This window comes from Aquarana catesbeiana, linkage group LG09, assembly GCF_042186555.1.
Source record: "Aquarana catesbeiana isolate 2022-GZ linkage group LG09, ASM4218655v1, whole genome shotgun sequence".
Taxonomy (NCBI): Eukaryota; Metazoa; Chordata; class Amphibia; order Anura; family Ranidae; genus Aquarana; species Aquarana catesbeiana.
In genome coordinates, this window is record NC_133332.1 from 256088523 (window position 1) to 256107150 (window position 18628).

The 18628-nt window shown below is 47.5% G+C and overlaps 1 protein-coding gene across 10 annotated transcripts in view; it reads left to right on the top strand.

Moving 5' to 3' along the window:
• The first annotated feature begins 8321 nt into the window (after positions 1–8321).
• Positions 8322–18628, top strand: part of HUWE1 (HECT, UBA and WWE domain containing E3 ubiquitin protein ligase 1) — a 233851-nt gene continuing 223544 nt past the window's right edge. For 9 of the 10 annotated variants that reach the window (XM_073600232.1, XM_073600238.1, XM_073600237.1 and 6 more), the window contains exon 1: positions 8322–8477. The gene's annotated coding sequence lies outside the window, so the exon portion shown is untranslated. The remainder of the gene's footprint in view (positions 8478–18628) is intronic. The other variant, XM_073600233.1, reaches the window with a different exon arrangement.

The following is an 18628-nucleotide window of genomic DNA, read 5'->3' on the forward strand; positions in this document are numbered from 1 at the left end:
CTATAAATGTTAGTATCCAGTTTTATATTATGTTCATTTAGGACTTCTTTTTTTTTTTTACGTGATTTACTGAGTTGGCCTGAACCAACTGTTAAGGAAACCTATTCCACATTTTCTATAGTAGAAACCTTTCCATAGTTGAAGAATAAATCTCTCTTCTTCTAGACGTAAAGTGAATAACTCAGCGCCAAGTTCACTATATGGACCACTTATGTATTTATACATGTTGATCGTATCCCCCTTAAAGGGGTTGTAAAGTTATTTTTTTTTTTTTTTTTAAAATAACAAACATGTTATACTTACCTTCACTGTGCAGCTCGTTCTGCACAGAGTGGCCCCGAACCTGGTCTTCTGGGGTCCCTCGGCGGCTGTTTCAGCTCCTCCCCGCAAGCATTTACCACCTTCATGCGAGCTCCCTCGCACGGTGGTGAGTGCTTGCGGGCGCGCTCCCGTGATACAGCCGGCGGCTATAGCCGCTCGCTGTATCACTCGGCCCCGCCCCCCGGCGCGCCGCGTCATCGGATGTGATTGACAGCAGCGCGAGCCAATGGCTGCGCTGCTTTCAATCCATCCACTGCAGCCAATCAGCGACCATGCTGAGTTGCAATGAAGCTGACGAGGACGAGGAGCGAAGATTCGAGGCGTCAGGTAAGTAAAACGGGGGGGCTGGGGGCTGGGGGCGGCGGTACTGTCAAGTTTTTTCACCTTAATGCATAGAATGCATTAAGGTGAAAAAATTTTTACCTTTACAACCCCTTTAATCTTCTCTTCTCGAGAATACATTCAGTTCCTCTTATCTTTCCTCATAGCTGAGCTACGCCATGCCTTTTTATCATTTTGGTTTCCCTTCTCTGCACTTTCTCCAGTTCCCTGATTTATCCTTTTTTTGATCTGGTGCCCAAAACTGAACTGCATATTCCAGAAGAAGTCTTATTAGGGATTTGCACAGGAGCAAAATGATATCTCTCCAACTAAGCTTGTCTTTGAAGATTTTCACCTTATTCCTGTTCTGGCAACAACCCAAAATTTGGGTTTTACTTTCACTCTTGGTGATACCTGTAATTATGATAAATAGAGGCTCTGTAATGGGGATACATAAAGCAAGAGTTGCTCTTTAACAAAAATTGTTATTCTGTGAATGGTTCAGCTGTTTTATCAATAATGGTAAACAGGACAATAGAGAGAGAAAGGAGGAGATTGACATAAAGGAGAGAAGGCGGTGGGAAGGAAGAAAGCGAAGGGCAGACGTGATGCAATAGCTGACCATCCACTGTTTAAAATGTGGCTGGTACAACTGGGACTGAGCAAATTTTGAGCAATGTGTGGCAGTTCAAAAAGGACAGAAGTCAATTGCAAGGACATTTTGGAAACTTTTCCTTGATCAGAAGATGCAGTCACTGCCCAGTGATTCTGATAGCAGCTTCTCCCTTCAGCTACTGAACCACTGTTACCCTGTCCAGATTACAGCCAAAAGAAGCCAGACACATCAGAAGCAATCTTGTGGTTGTATCAGCCAGCGTCCTGGACATCCTTCAGCCCTAACAGTCCTCTGATGACAACTTCAGCAAGTTTTTGCAAACCAATCTAGATCTCTAACACTCGTCTTGACACACAAGCGTCATACTCCAGCACTGCAGATGACAGCTTAGGCATACTTAAGGGACTGTTATAAAAAAGACAAGGCTAAAATTTTACAAGAAAACTACTGATGACAGAGCATCATTTACCTAGAAAAAACATTAAACCAGGGGGCTCAAACTGGTGGCCCTCCAGCTGTTGCAGAACTAGAATTCCCATAAGGCATTGCAAGCAAGACTCCCATGGGCATAGGTATGATGGGACTTGTAGTTCTGCAACAGCTGGAGGGCCGCCAGTTTGAGACCCCAGCATTAAACCATCCTAGCACCAGCCCCTCTCTCTCCAACTTCATCCAGATGATCAAGGAAACAGGAACAGATGTAAAGAACGTCCATAGTTGGAGGCTGTCTCATGTCACCAAACCCACCAAGCTTAAGGAACTTTTTAGTATTTTCAACAATTACTTTAACAGCCCTGTGTATAAACAAATAATGCTGAATTGAGTCCCCTGCGCTCTAAGGGCCTAAGCAACCGCTTAAAACAGACCTAAACATATTTTATACTGCAGAGTCCATTACTTTAAAGTGAAACAGTACTCAAAAAGTGAAGATTTGTTATGTTACAGGAAAACCTAGAAATGTTGTGCCTTAGCAATACCCTGAAAAATGAATACGTTGACTGGAACGCTTTCTGCAAAACACCAGAGCATTTCCTGATATGTGAGTGTGCCCACAGCCCTATAGCTTTGCATCTGTAGTTTGAGACCTATGGCAGTACTGCCTTTAACTTGTGGTTTATCGGATGTTGAATGAGAATTGGTAATGGCATTATTTTGCTGCTAACTGTTCTCCTCGCTGGAGGCTCAGGCATGAAGAAGCAAAGCCCTGCCTCTACAACGCTGGCTGCCTCCACACACAGACAAAGTACAGAACAATGCATGGTAGGTCTGTAATAGAGGGAAGATCAGCTGCAGGAAGACAGCATGCAGTACTGGTGACTAGTCCTTTACTCTCTCACTACCTTTTTTTGGGCACAGCTGCCAGAGTTCTGTTTTCTTTAAAATCTAAAAATATTTCATAAATCAAGCCTGGCAGAAAGAGCTTTCAAACTTGGAGCACAGCTAAATCTTACCTGACAGCTTAAAGTGGTAGTAAACTACATATATGCATAAGCAATAAAGCATAAATCAACTGTGCCAAGTCTCTGATTCCTTATTGCAGCAGCGCTATGTGCCAGATGTCAAGACACATATAAGTAAGACCAATGGTTAAAGAAGATTGTTAGGAAAGTTCAAAAAAGATTGTAGTCTGTGGATATGAAGAGTTTCTTTCACCAAGAGTAATCACCGCGTGAGGGGGTATCCCCCAGTGAGATTGCACTCACCACAATTCCAGCACTATGCTCACTCCCCAAAATGCAAGATGAATTTTCTGTCTTCTGTTGTGATATCCTCCTCCGACTATTACATAGTCACTCACAAATCTCCAGGAACTTTCACATGCTCTCTCTGCTCAGCAGCTGCACACATCTCCCTCTTCCAGACGAGCGTGATCTCGGGGAAAAGGCACCCCCCCATCCCGCCCAGTAAACTACAGTTGAAGAAAAAAAAAAATCCCCTCCATGGCAATGTCATAATCTGCTAGTATGCATCATGATAAACTTACCCCAAAACAAAGCCCTCCAGTGCCATGCTGTCACCGCTGACAGGGCTTCCAATCCCCCCCCCCCCCCGTCTTCCCTCCAGGTACGTGGCGTCTGGCTACATAATGGCTGGGGGTGCGATGATGTCATTCCTGTGCATGCATGTGGGAGCTGCTGTTTACGGCACAGGCTTTGAAGGTCCGGCACTGTATGCTGACCTTCAGACCGCATGCTCCAGTGACATCACCGGCTGCATGCACTCTGAATATCTGCTAAACAGTGCAAGTTTAGGAGATATTCACAGTACCTACAGGTAAGCCTTATTATAGGCTTGCCTGTAGGTATAAATGGTATAACAGAGTTTACTACCACTGTAAGTTGTATACTGCAACGGAACTAAATCTGTAGCTGATTCATAAAAATATTAAAGCCAGGGCCTCGTACAAATGAGGCTTCACAAATTATTTCATCTAAACATGGCAAAGAATAAACACATTTTTAGATTATTTAGTGCACCAGCACATCCACCAGATTTAAAAAGGTTGTAAATTTAATTTTTTTTCCCTAAAATAAAAAACATGATGTACAGTACTACTGGTTTTGCACAGAGTGGCACTAAACCTCCTCTTCTGGGGTCCTGTGTCTGCGCTCTTTGCTGCTCCTCTTCTCCAAGTGCCCCCATAGCAAGCCGCACACTAGGACAAGGGCTGCCACCACGTGTTGTTCTGATTCTCACCTTTGAAAAATGTCTGTATCACTTGCTGCCACACCCAGACAGGAATGTACCAGATTTTAAACTACAATGGCTTATTCAGAGAGGCAGAGGTCCCTAATTTTTATCAAGAGAATTCAGAGATTCGGGTGAACCATTTTAAATATAATTTAGGACCTATTCACAGTTATCTGTTTTGTTTTTTTAATTATTAACAGAAAATAAATTACGAAACGGACATGAGCAACAATAAGTATAAAATGATTTAGAACTGAAAAATATAGTCTTTGGTACAAGGCTGTTCTGATCACTTTAAGATTCGTTCTAATTTAAAGTGGTTCTAAGTCCGAAGAGGAGGATTCAGCTGCTCTGTGCAAAACCAGAGCAGGTACAGTATCTCACAAAAGTGAGTACAGCCCTCACATTTTTGTAAATATTTTATTATATCTTTTTTAATGTGACAACACTGAAGAAATTACACTTTGCTACAATGTAAAGTAGTGAGTGTACAGCTTGTATAACAGTGTAAATTTGCTGACCCCTGAAAATAACTCAACACAGAGCCATTAATGTCTAAACCGCTGGCAACAAAAGTGAGTACACCCCTAAGTAAAAATGTCCAAACTGGGCCCAATTAGCCATTTTCCCTCCTCAATGTCATGTGACTCAGTGTTACAAGGTCTTGTGTGTGAATGGGGAGCAGGTGTGTTAAAGTGGAGGTCCACCCTAAAATTAAAAATTACATTAACATTGTACAAATTTTTTTTTTTTAAATTTGAAAAATAAAAATGTTTTTTTACTTACCAGAAATGCCTGTTGCTAGGCAGTCTTCCTAATCTGCCTCTTCCTATTCCACGGCGCTGCTCCTTCACTTCCTCCTCTTTGGTGAGCTGCTCTGTTGTCTTTTGGGACATGTGTCTGTCCCAGAAAACCACAGGGCCATTCACAAAGCACCGCGTGACTCGCGCATGCACAGTAGGAATTGGGCAGTGAAGCGGCACCGGATCGGCCTCGGGGGGCAACATAGTGGGCTCGCTGGACAGGTAAGTGCCCTTATTAAAAGTGGTTGTAGTTGCTGACTTTTTTTTTTTTTTTTTAAACGGCTGGACCCCTCCACTTTAAATTTGGTGTTATCGCTCTCACTCTCTCATACTAGTCACTGGAAGTTCAACATGGCACCTCATGGCAAATTTCTGAGGATCTGAAAAAAAAAAAAATATTGTTGCTCTACATAACGATGGCCTAGGCCAGTGATGGCAAACCTTGGTACCCCAGATGTTTTGGAACTACATTTCCCAGGATGCTCAACTACACTGCAGAGTGCGTGAACATCATGGGAAATGTAGTTCCAAAACATCTGGGGTGGCAAGGTTTGCCATCACCCGCCTAGGCTATAAGAAGATTGCCAATATCCTGAACCTGAGCTGCAGCACGGTGGCCAAGACCATACAGCAGTTTAACAGGACAGGTTCCACTCAGAACAGGTTCCACTCAGAACAGGCCTCGCCATGGTCGACCAAAGAAGTTGAGTGCAAGTGCTCAGCGTCATAGCCAGAGATTGTCTTTGGGAAATAGATGTATGAGTGAAGCAGAGGTTGAAGGGGTGGGGAGTCAGCTGGTCAGTGTTCAGACCATGTGCTGCACACTGCATCAAATTGGTCTGCATGGCTTTCGTCCTAGAAGGAAGCCTCTTCTAAAGATGATGCACAAGAAAGCCCGCAAACAGTTTGCTGAGGACAAGCAGACTAAAAACGTGGATTACTGGAACCATGTTCTGGGGTCTTATGAGTCCAAGATAAACTTGATGTGGGGTTGCACGAGTGCTGCCGGAACTGGGGAGCTACAGTTCATTGAAGGAACCATGAATGCCAACATGTACTGTGACATACTGAAGCAGAGCATGACCCCCTCCCTTCAGAGACTGGGCTGCAGGGCAGTATTCTAACATGATAACGACCCCAAACACACCTCCACAAAAGACCACTGCCTTGCTAAAGAAGCTGAGGGTAAGGGTGATGGACTGGCCAAGCATGTCTCGAGACCTAAACCCTATTGAGCATCTGTGGGGCCTCTTCAAACAGAAGGTGGAGGAGCGCAAGGTCTCTAACATCCACCAGCTCTGTGATGGCATCATGGAAGAGTGGAAGAGGACTCCAGTGCCAACCTGTGAAGCTCTGGTGAATTCCATTCCCAATTTGGACATTTTCACTTGGGGGTGTACTCACTTTTGTTGCCAGCAGTTTAGACATTAATGGCTGTGTGTTGAGTTATTTTGAGGGGACAGCAAATTTACACTGTTATACAAGCTGTACACCCACTACTTTACATTGTAGCAAAGTGTCATTTTTTCAGTGTTGTCACATGAAAAGATATAATAAAATATTTACAAAAAGGTGAGGGGTGTACTAACTTTTGGGAGATACTGTACATTACTAAAACTGCAGACCATTTACAACATGACCATTTAAACCAGGGCCTCATTAGAGGTCATTTGAAGACACTGGGCTAGTTAAGGTTTTATGATGCCCTGTATTCTTTCTAAGGGGACTGTTTTCGTCAAATGTATATGTGATCCTGCACAGGAGAGCCGCCCTGTAGCAGTAAATCGGCTATAGGGTGGTCCACGAACGGTAAGGCGCTCATTCATGGGTTTCCCCATTTAAATGAGGCCTAATGTGAACAACTTGAATTTTCTACACACGGCGATACTGATACCAAAACTGGCGTAGATCATTCAAAGATCCAAATAGCAACTCCTGGTGAGTTAAAAAGAAACACCTTGCAACAGTGGGTCAAGGATGCCGACACAGCCCGTCTGTAGCTGCGCATCAAAGAAAAGTTTCAGAATCTCTGCACTCCTTGAAATCCTTTATTGTATACCATAAAAACATCACGGACACCACGGGGTTATCACAGGTGGAAAGTTTCATGCTAGTAACAGCGCTTCATCAACCCCTCTGTCTGAATGAGGTCTAATGGGAACTACCTGAATTCAGACATCCCAACCTGCAAAAACTCATTTTAGGGAGGTGACACTTTGCGCCATCAGTGTCCACCAGTGCCCATCTGTGCAGCCTATCAGTGCCCACTAGTGCAGTCAGATTAGTGCTACCTCATCAGTGCTGACCAGTTCCCATCAGTGCCCTTCAGTGCCAACTCATCAGTGCCACCTATCAGTGCCAACCAGTTCCCACCAGTGCAGCCCATCAGTGTCCTTCAGTGCCAACTCATCGGTGCCCATCATTGCAGCCCATCAGTGTCACCTCATCAGTGCCACCTATCAGTGTCCATTAGTGCCGACCATTTCCCATCAATGTCCTTCAGTGCCACCTATCAGTGTCCATCAGTGCCAACCAGTTCCCACCAGTGCAGCCCATCAGTGTCCTTTAGTGCCAACTTTTCAGTGCAGCCCATCAGTGTCCTTCAATGCCAACTCATTAGTGTCCACCAGTGCAGCCTCAGTGTCCACCAGCGGAGCGCTCCTGGCTCTGTCCGGCCCCTCTCCTGGCCACAGACAGAAGACGGAGTGGCCGCCGCGGTCGTACTCCATTTGGCCGCTCGGGCTGCTCTATCTTCTGTCTGTGGCTGAGTGACGGGGCCAGCTGGGTAAGCGCCTGGTGCTTGCGGGTGTCCGGGAAGCCCGCAGCAAAATGTGGGAGAGTGCTGCGACTCGCGGGGGACTTGTGATGTCTGTGATTTGGTCACACGTGGTGGTGCCAATACCAAAACTGGTGTAAAGCTTTTGGTAACTAGGGCCAGTTCACGTCCCTATGTTGACTTTTTAGACGCGCTACAATTAAACTCCATAGAAAAGGCATTAAAGATGCAGCGTGCAGAACCATTTTTTTCTTAGCGTACCTCACCTAAAACACAGAGGTGTGAACGAGGCCCGGGCGCACGCCGTTTTAAATGGGGTCCATACCGTGTTATGAGTACTTTATTGATGGTGGACAGTGTGTAGAAATGATTGTGTCATTTTATTCAATGAACATACAATTAGAACTGGAAATTTCCACTGACAGCAGGCCATGAACCTGGGACTCATTGAGCTCCGTGACTCATGGCCCCGCCGTTCAATGATAAAGCAATTCCACTGACACTCTCCAGTCACCACAGGCGCTGCTGAGTGTGACAAAAATCTCGCGAGATTCTCGGGGCAAGAAGAGATCACGAGATCTGCTTGCGACGCGCCGGGCCCTCTCTCTATCCGGGGAAGAAAATCTGGAGATGGAGGAATGACGCTCTCGCGAGACTTGTCATCGGCGGCGGTAGAAAGGAGGGGAAGAAACCCCTGCAGTCCAAGTTAGTCTCGCGAGATTTATCAGCGACTTTGCCTCAAAGAGAGAAGAAAACGAGAATTAAATCTCGCGAGGGCTGGCTTTGGCAGACGAGGGAGGCGGGGCCAAAAAAAAAATTGTCTCGCGAGATTTGGGGGGGGCCGCCGCGGATCTTGCGCTCACGGGTCCAGCAGTCAGTAGGGGCTTTGGGCTGTGTTAAGATGGCGGAGGCGGCTGGAGTTCGGAGCTGAGTTGGCTGACCCGACCAGGTAAAACGGCGCTGAGGGAGGCGAGGAGGGGGGGAAAGTGGCGTATGAAAAACGAGGGAGGAGGGGAGGGCAGCGCGGTGTCTGACACACGGGGGCGCCTCACCTCCGTCTCCTCCTCCTTCCCCTGTCACCCCAGTGGCGGCCTTCTCACCTGCGCCTCACACTCCACCGCAGGCTCCGCGGCCTAGCCTGACTTCCCGGTCCCGCTACCCCCCTCCCCCCCCCCCCCACACCTCAGAGGCGGCCGCCCCCTTCCGGCTCCTCCACACTAGGCCCGGGCCTTTCCCCTCTCCTCCACACACCACCTTCTTCCTTTATTACCATAAACCCCGGGGAGGCCTAGTGTGAGGGGAGCCATGACCCAGCTCTTTTCTGAGGAGGAGGCCGGGGCCGGTCACGTGACCCCTGGGGGGCCCCTCTGTGTGTGTGCCGGCCATTGTGGAGGAATGTGTGCTCCTCTCCTGTCAGCCTGAGGAGCTCCTCTCCACACTGAGCTCCTCTCCACACTGAGCTCCTCTCCTCTCCACACTGAGCTCCTCTCCTCTCCACACTGAGCTCCTCTCCACACTGAGCTCCTCTCTGAGCTCCTCTCCACTCCTCTCTGAGCTCCTCTCCACTCCACACTGAGCTCCTCTCCACTCCACACTGAGCTCCTCTCCACACTGAGCTCCTCTCCACACTGAGCTCCGCTCCTCTCCACACTGAGCTCCGCTCCTCTCCACACTGAGCTCCGCTCCTCTCCACACTGAGCTCCTCTCCTCTCCACACTGAGCTCCTCTCCTCTCCACACTGAGCTCCTCTCCTCTCCACACTGAGCTCCTCTCTGAGCTCCTCTCCACTCCACACTGAGCTCCTCTCCACACTGAGCTCCTCTCCACTCCACACTGAGCTCCTCTCCACACTGAGCTCCTCTCCACTCCACACTGAGCTCCGCTCCTCTCTGAGCTCCTCTCCTCTCTGAGTTCCTCTCCTCTCCGAGTTCCTCTCCTCTCCTCTCCGAGTTCCTCTCCTCTCCACACTGAGCTCCGCTCCGCTCCACACTGAGCTCCGCTCCACTCCACACTGAGCTCCGCTCCACTCCACACTGAGCTCCGCTCCACTCCACACTGAGCTCCGCTCCACTCCACACTGAGCTCCGCTCCACTCCACACTGAGCTCCGCTCCACTCCACACTGAGCTCCTCTCCTCTCTGAGCTCAGCTCCTCTCTGAGCTCAGCTCCTCTCTGAGCTCAGCTCCTCTCCACACTGAGCTCCTCTCCTCACTGCATTCTAACAGTCTCTGGGGTACAGCAAAGTTTTAGACCCAACAGAAAACCTGTATTCTAGTGTAACTCAGATTCAGAAAAGGGACTTTCTTAGATGTGATGGCTGCATTTGTTTCCCTCTTTTTAGGCTTCCTTTCCTTTTTTATTTTTCATCTGGTGATCTAGCCAGTATTTCTGTTTTTTTTTTTTTTTTTTTTTTCCCCAAGATAACAAGGTGTTCAGCAGATATTGGAGGGATGAGACAAACCACATTGACAGGGATGCTTACAGTGCTCCACAGTTATTGGGGGGGGGGGGGCTTTATTCCCCCCCACCAAAGGAAAACAATCTGCTGGAACTGATAAAGTAAAGCTTGAGCTGGAGTTTGGCTTCAATTTGTTAGTGTATTTAAAGTGGAGGTCCGCCAAAAAAAAAAAAAAAATATTAAAAGCCAGCAGCTACAAATACTGCAGCTGCTGACTTTTAATATATGGGCACTTACCTGTCCAGGGAGCCCGCGATGTCCCGAGCCGATCTGTCCGTCCGGTTCTCAGCTGCCGCCATCCTCGGTAAAGTGCGGCTTCACTTCCTGGTTCCCTACTGCGCAATGCGCCTCCTCACTGGTCCCTGCTGTGTTCTGGGACCTGTGTGTCTCCCAGAGGACAGCGGAGGGGGAGGACAGAGTAGGACGTGGTGGAGGTCACCGCCGTGATCTATGTCAGGAAGTGGAAGCAAATACCTGTATTAGACTGGTATCTGCTCCCTCCTCCTCTACCCTGAAAGGTGCCAAATGTGACACCGGAGGGGAGGTGGGGGAGATTCCAAAAAGTGGTTGTACACCCTGAGATACAAAAACATAGTCACTTAGGGCCGGTTCACACGGGGGCGACTTGTCAGGCGTCGCTCCGACTTAGAAGAAAGGTTCCTGTACTACTTTGGGGGCGACTTGCATAGACTTCTATACAGAAGTCGTCTTGCAAGTCGCCCCGGCAAGTCATGCCACGTCTAGTGTGAACCGGCACTCACATAGTTAGTAAGACACCAGTCCATCCAGTTCAACCTGAGTGAGTGTCTACAATTGTCCCTATCCCTGTACAACACACTCACATCGGTCCCTACCCTCAAGGAGCCCACAATCCAAGGTCCCCAACTCGTATACGACGGCCATTTTTTTTTTTTTTTGTACAGAAGCCAATTAACCTTCCAGCATGTCTTTGGAGTGTGGGAGGAAACCGGAGTACCCGGTGGAAACCCACGCAGGCACAGGGAGAACATGCAAACTCCAATCAGGTAGTGTCGTGGTTGGGATTCGAACCAGCGACCCTTTTTACTACTATGCGAGGGTGCTACCCACTACACCACTGTGCCGCCCAACTTCCAGCGCTAATAGGTCTTCCAAGGTGTGGAGTGACAGATGTCAGATGAAATGGTGGTGTGAAAGGTATATATGGTATCCAAAACTGGGTGGGTGCTTCCATCCTCAGATGGGGTAATCCGAAAGGAACTACAAGAAAAACAGGAATGGAAGGCGCCCACACCTAGTGCATTACCAGAGATAATTTAATAATAAGGTATCATCTCCCCCCTGAAAGGTGGCACAGGGTGGGGGGGGGATCTGATAAGCGGAAATTCCATTTCTTGGTGGAACTCAACTTTAAAGAGGAAGTAAACCCTGGTGGGTTTTACTTCCCTGCAAAAGGTAAAGCATAATGGGCTACTATCTAGCCCATTATGTGTCACTTAACTGAAAACGCAGCCTGTGATGTCACTGCTGTCCCCACTAGCAACGAGCGTCCATCTTCACCCCCTTCCTTCCGGAGGCCGCAAACTCCAGGCTCTGTGACTAGCCGGAGTGACGACACGTATGCACGCAGGAGCTGCCAGTCACGGCATGGCCCCCCCCCTTTTACAAACAGCACGATCTGCCCTTTTCTAAAGTGCACATGCACCGTAGACATCGGTGCACTGCTTTATTGTAAATATCTCCTAAACCGTAGAGGTTTAGGAGATATTTTATAAGGCTTACCTGTAGGTAAAAGTGGTTGTACACAAAAGGCCATAAAAACAGTGCATGGACGTGCACAGAACACGGGGTACAGCTAACGCGTTTCCCATGGTGTACAAGACTAGCCTAGCTCTGGGGAAGGGGGTGTGCGCCCGAAACGCGTTAGGATTATAGGCTTACCTGTAGGTGCTGGAAATATCTCCTAAACCTCCACGGTTTAGGAGATGTTTACAATAAAGCCGTGCGCAGATGTTTACGGTGCATGTACACTTTAGAAAAGGGCAGATCTTGCTGTTTCTAAAAGGGGGTCAAGCCATGACTGGCAGCTCCCGCTAGTCACAGAGCTGGAGTTTGCGGCCCCCGGAAGGAAGAGGGGTGAGGGGCTCGCTGCTAGTGGGGACAGCTGTGCAGGCTTCATTTTCAGGTAAGTGACACATAATGGGCTACTATGCAGTGCATAGTAGCCCATTATGCTTTACCTTTAGCAGGGAAGTAAAACCCACCCACCTCTTTAAAGTTGAGTTCCACCAAGAAATGGAATTTCCTCTTATCGTATCCCCCCGCCCCCCTCCTGTGCCACATTTGGCACCTTTTCAGGGGGGGAGAAGATACCTGTTGAATCCAGGTATTTGCTCCAACTTCCGGGCACAGATCACGCACCTTCTGCGGCTAACTACACCATGTCCGCCCCCACCTCCACCACCACCGCTGTCGTCTGGGAGAGACACAGGTCCCAGAAGGCAGCAGGGACCATTCAGAACGAGCAGCGCAACTTGTGCATGCTCAGTATGGAACCAGGAGTGAAACCGAAAGTCCTCACTCCCTTACCATGAATGGCGGCGGCAGCGCCCGTGCTTCTCTTCGGGTGCAGACATCGCGGGCTCCCTGGACAGGTAAGTATCCATATATTAAGTCAGCAGCTGCAGTAATTGTAGCTGCTGACTTCATCTTTTTTTTTTTTCTCCCCAAGCGGAACTCCACTTTAAATATGATTAGTTACATGGGTGCTCAACCCGTGGCCCTCCAGCTGTTGTGGCACTACAAGTCCCATGAGGCATGGCAAGGCTGAGGCTATTGCTGTGTCATATAATTGTAAGCTCTAACAAGCAGGACCCTCTGACCCCTCCTGTATTGAATTGTATTGTAACTGCACTGTCTTCCCCGATGTTGTAAAGCGCTGCGCAAATCTGTTGGTGCTGTATAAATCCTGTATAGTAATATATATGTACATACATTTTTTTTTTTTGGGTTAACAAACACTTTAAATCGGAGGTTCACACATATAGTAAAGTTTATATCAATCCCTTCCTGACATTGTACAGATGTCAAAATGAAGAAAAAAAATTTTTTTTTGTCTGGTTACCTTGTAATCAATCTTTTATAGTTGAACTTCCTGTTTGGGAGCCCCGCGGGAGTAGGCGTATGTCCCCGGCGGCACACTGTGTATTCTGGGACGGCGGCGCACTGTCTCCTGGGAGCTAAGTTTCACCATTCCCAGGAGTCAGTGCGGACGCCACCCGTTGTAATGGCAACCTCAGTGTTTACGGCGCTCAGCGCCGTAAACACTGAGCATGTGCGGGAACGAGCAGTGAATGCTACTAGTTCAGCATTCACCGCATCCAGGAAGTAAATGCTTGTGGGCTTCACATGCCCACAAGCAAGATGGAACCGGCCGTACACGATTTTTTTAAACTTTTAAACTCTTTTTCATTCGAAAACGGACATCAGGGGACATAGCTCACCGAACAAGTGAGTGTAACATTGTTAATATGTCTGTGTCTGCATGGTAAAAAAAAAAAAAAAATGATTGGTCGACCTCCGCTTTAAGAAAACAAACTGAAATAGAATGTTGTGGGTTTTTTTTTATTTTTTATTTTTTTTAAGAGTTTGTATTTAATACCATCACATGGGACCCCTCAGATTATTTCAGCAATTTGCACTATGTTAACCATTATGCGTCATGCATGGATTGGTTTATTCGTCCAATCTAAACTTTTCTCGTTTATTTCCTGTGTTTATGTACTGGAAATATATAGTATGCAAAATTAGTGATATTTAAAGCCAAAGTCAAACCCTTATTAGATTGCAGCTTTCCAATTCTTAAAGCAGTATTAAACCCAAAACCCCAAAATGTAACACATTGCAGCTTACCAATCATTAGATGTGGTGGCTGGTTTATTTTTTTCTTATTAGGCTTTTTTCCCGCCTCTGTTTTGACTTGGTGATCTGGCCAGTAACACACCTCCCTGTATTAGAGCGCTGTCACTCTGGATAAAGGAGACCGGGGGGGGCACACCTTTCCACAGTAGCATTGTCGGTCTGGGGGGAGGAGAAGTGTTAGATGTACTAGCAGATTTAGCTACACTAACAAATTGAAGCCAAACTCCAGGTACACTTTATTAGCAGTCACAGCAAACCTTTTTTCCTTTTGGGATAAACATGTATTTGTTTTTGTTGTGTTTTTTTTCTGGACTGATCCACGTAAGCTTACTGCAGCGGGGCAGCCTTTCTGTACGTGATTTCCCTCTAGCTGGTCTACACACGCCCCCCGGTAAACGGCTCCAGCTGTGATTGGACACAGCGGGAGCCAATCAGTAGACCTGCTGGGACCCGCTGATTGTTCCAGAGGCAGACAGAACGGTGGTCTGCCTATGTAAACAAAGCAGATTGCCGTTCTGTGACAGAAGAAGACGGCAATCTTGTGTTTCTGCTAAGCACCCCCGATAACCCCTTATTTGTCAGTGTCGTTAGTACAGTTACAGTGCATATTACTTAGCACTGATCACTGTCCCCAAAAAAGTGTCGGTGGCCAATTTGCCGCAATGTCACAGTCCTGCTATAATTTGCTGATCGCCACCATTACTAGTAAAAGATAAAAAATTTGTAGACGCTATAACGTTTGCACAAACAAATAAAAATATGCTTATTGGGATTTTTTTTTTTACCAAAAATATGTAGCAGAATACATATTGGCCTAAATTGAAGACTTTTTTTTGGGGGGGGTATTTATTATCGTAAAAAGTAAAAAATATTTTTTTGTTGTTTTTTTTTTTTTTTTTTTTATAGTGCAAAAAATAAAAACCGCAGAAGTGATCAAATACCAACAAAAGAAAGTTATATTTGGGGGGGGGGGGACTTCAATTTCATTTGGGTACAACATAGCACGTCCGTGCAATTGTCAGTTAAAGCGTCGCAGTGCTGTATCGCAAAAAATGGCCTGGCCAGGAAGTGGTTAAATTGGGGTGGCACCGTTACCGAGCATTTGCATGAGTATTTGTGTAAATGCTCTGATGCTTGATCCAATACCTGGGCAGTCATGGTGATCGATTTGGGGGGGGGGGGGGGCTGGGACAGTTACAATCACCGATCTCTGTGTGACTGACAGCCCCTTCTCCTCTCTCCCCCCACTTCTGCAATGATCGTCCCTGACTGTCCCCTGTGTCCTCCTCCAGTTCCCCTCCATGTGCTCCGGTTCGGTTCCCCCATGTCCTCCTCCGGACAAATGTGGGCATATATGGAGCGTGCTTGACCGGCGGGGAGGGGGTGGGGCGACGACGACTCGCACCCCCATAAGCAGCCGGTGATTACCCAGGACAGCTGAACATAATCTGACTGGCTCAATGCTCTACCCACTCTCCTCCGCACGGCTTTCTTCACTGCATCTTCTCTCCCGCCCGGGGCGATAGGAGGAGGAGAGTGAGAGAGAGGAGCAAGAGGGGAATCCCCAGCCAGCGGCCAGGACAGAAGGTTATGTGACTATTACTAATGTGCGTGTGTTAAGTGCTCAATGTGGAAGATATACTGATGGGCACTGATGAGGCTGCACTGGTTGACCCTGATGAGGCTGCACTGATGGGCACTAATAAGCCGCACTGGTTGACCCTCATGAGGATGCTCTGATGGGCACTGATGAGGATGCTCTGAGGTTGCCCCTGGTGAGGCTGCACTGGTTGCCCCTGGTGAGGCTGCTCTGATGGGCACTAATAGGCTGCTCTGGTTGACTTTGATGAGCTGCACTGATTGACCCTGGTTGACCCTGATGAGGCCACACTGATGGGCATTGATGAGGCCGCACTGATGAGGAAGCTCTGATGGGCACTGATGAGGAAGCTCTGATGGGCACTGATGAGGAAGCTCTGATGGGCACTAATGGGCTGCACTTGTTGCCTCTGGTGGGCACTGGTGAGGCTGTTCTGATGGGCACTAATAGGTTGCACTGGTTGACTTTGAGGCCACACTGATGAGGCCGCTCTGTTGGGCACTGATGCGGAAGCTCTGTTGGGCACTGATGCGGAAGCTCTGTTGGGCACTGATGCGGAAGCTCTGTTGGGCACTGATGCGGAAGCTCTGTTGGGCACTGATGCGGAAGCTCTGATCAGAACTAATAGGCCGCACTGGTTGACCGTGATGAGGCCGCACTGGTTGACCGTGATGAGGCCGCACTGGTTGACCCTGATGAGGATGCTCTGATGGGCACTGATGAGGATGCTCTGATGGGCACTAATAGGCTGCACTGGTTGCCCCTGGTGAGGCTGCATGATGAGCTGCACTTATGGGCACTAATTGGCTGCAATGGGTGACCCTGATGAGGCCACACTGATGAGGATGCTCTGAGACTGTACTGATTGGCACTATGAGGCTGCACTGTTGGGCACTGATGAGGCTGCGCAGCACTGATATGGACACTGATGGGACTGTACTGATGGGCACTGATAAGGCTGCACTCTTAAGCTGCAATGATAAAGCAGCACTGATGGCTACTGACTGAGGCCACTTGGTACCCACTTTTAATGTACAGAGCCCGAAGAGGTGGAGCTCTAAAAGGAAAAGGTAGAGCCTAAACAGGAAGGGGTATGGTTTACAGATAGGGCAGGTCTTATACAGGAAGGGGTGTGGCCTTGACGAGAAGGGGTGGCCCATATTTTAATTAGGGGGTGCATGAGTTTAGTTAGGCCTAGGGCAGCACAAAACATAAATACACCACTGCGTGTATGGATACCCAGGACTACACTTCCCTGGACAGCACAGCATGTGTGTGTGTCATCGTCATGTCTCCCATGTGGGTCAAAGAGTGAATTCCAGCATAATAACAGTACCTTTTTAGGATTATGTAAGCAACAAAGTAATTTTTCTTAGTTGAAGGGATGTTAGGATATAGCAAAGTCCATGTAGTGAAAAACTTTTTTTTTTTTTTTTCGTGTGACATTGGCACTGATGAGGTGTGGTAGTGTGGTTTTTGGGGTTTTTTTTTTCCAACTTTAAATATTATTATAATTCTTTTTATTTTTTTTATCAGCCCTGTTGGGCTTTGGTGAGAGATCGGGGGTCTAAGCAGACCCCTGACATCTCCCCTTTGAGACAGAGAAATGGACTGAGGACACACATTCCCCAGTCCCTTTGTCTGCAGCCTCAGCTGCACTAAAAATGAATGGACAGGAGACAGAGGCTCCTGTCCATTCATAAACTGAAGCATTGTAATCACAGTTTTTAGTGCTCAGTTATGAATGGACAGTCAGTGATTACTGACTCTGTGCATTCAGAAAAGGAAGGAGCCGGTAAATGACATAGTTACCGGCTCCTTCCTCTGCTCTCCATCCTGACAGATCCAGGACTACATGAGGAGCATGGAGAGGGAACCGGAGGGGGACCCGGACAGAACGAGGAGCACATGCAGAGGGAGCTCTGGACAGAACGAGGTGGACACGGGGACAGTCGGGGATGGTCAGTGCAGCTGTGGGGGGGAGGTACAAGCACCCATCTCTCTGTAGAGCTTTCAATAAAGCATCTGACAGCCGCTGGAGGGAGAGGAGAAGTGGCTGTCAGAAAAACTATACAGGTAGACTGTTCAAATGCTCGGTATGGGCACCAATACCAATATCGGTGCAACCCTAATAAGGACACCTTGATGTTTGGGGACTTCCAGTTTGTACTTAAGGATGTGTTTATATTTTTGTGAAAGCGGATTCTGAGGGATGATGTGCTTTAAATTATAACTAAAGGCAAAACCATTTTTATTATTTTGGCTAGTGGAGAGGGATTAGAACACCCATTAGGTTTTATTTGCTGTCGGCACTGCAGCTGATGTTTCCATCAGCTGCCGGGTGCTGCCGCCGCCATTGCCGGTAAGGGTACCCGGCAGTGTAGCCTTACGGCTTCACTCTGGAAACCCTACTGCGCATTTGCGAGGACCCGCTCCTCTCTCCTTCTGGCCCGGCGCAGGGGGAGGAGGAGGGAGCCCCGCGGCGATGTCACAGGCTGCAGCCCGGACTCCTGGAAGTAGGAACAGGATACCTGTCAAAGACGAGTATCCTGTCCCCCCTCCCCCCCGAAAGGTGCCAATTGTGGAACCGGAGGGGGAGAGGAGACAAATGAGCGGAAGTTCCACTTTTGGTTGGAACTCCGTTTTAATCATGTTCAGTATAATGTGGTGGGTTTTTTTTTTGTTTTTTTTTTCTTTTGTGATCCGGTTAGTAATACATTAAGGTCTTGTGCACACTGGATGTTTTTTTATAGTCGCTGTTTTAGGCTTCGGACTTTTTTTTTTCTGCAGTCAAACTCCCCAGCATGTACACATAGGCTGTTAGCAATTTTTGGCAGGGGCATTTTCTAACTGGAAAAAAACCCAGTACTAGTGGGTTTTGAGAGGAGTTTAGATGTTTTTATAGCTGAAAAACTAAAAAAATTAAAAAAAAAAAGCTAAAAACCCGCTTAAAAATATAAAAAATGCTGAAAAACTAGGCTATTGAGCATTTATCGGCGTTTTTGGGCCATAAGCTTTTATGGGAGTATAGTTTTGCTAAAAAAAAGCTACAGATAAAAAAAAAAAAAAAAAAAAAAAAAATCAAATGCTGCAAAAAATCACTCTACAGCTAACGTGGCTTTTTTTTTTTTTTTTTTTTATA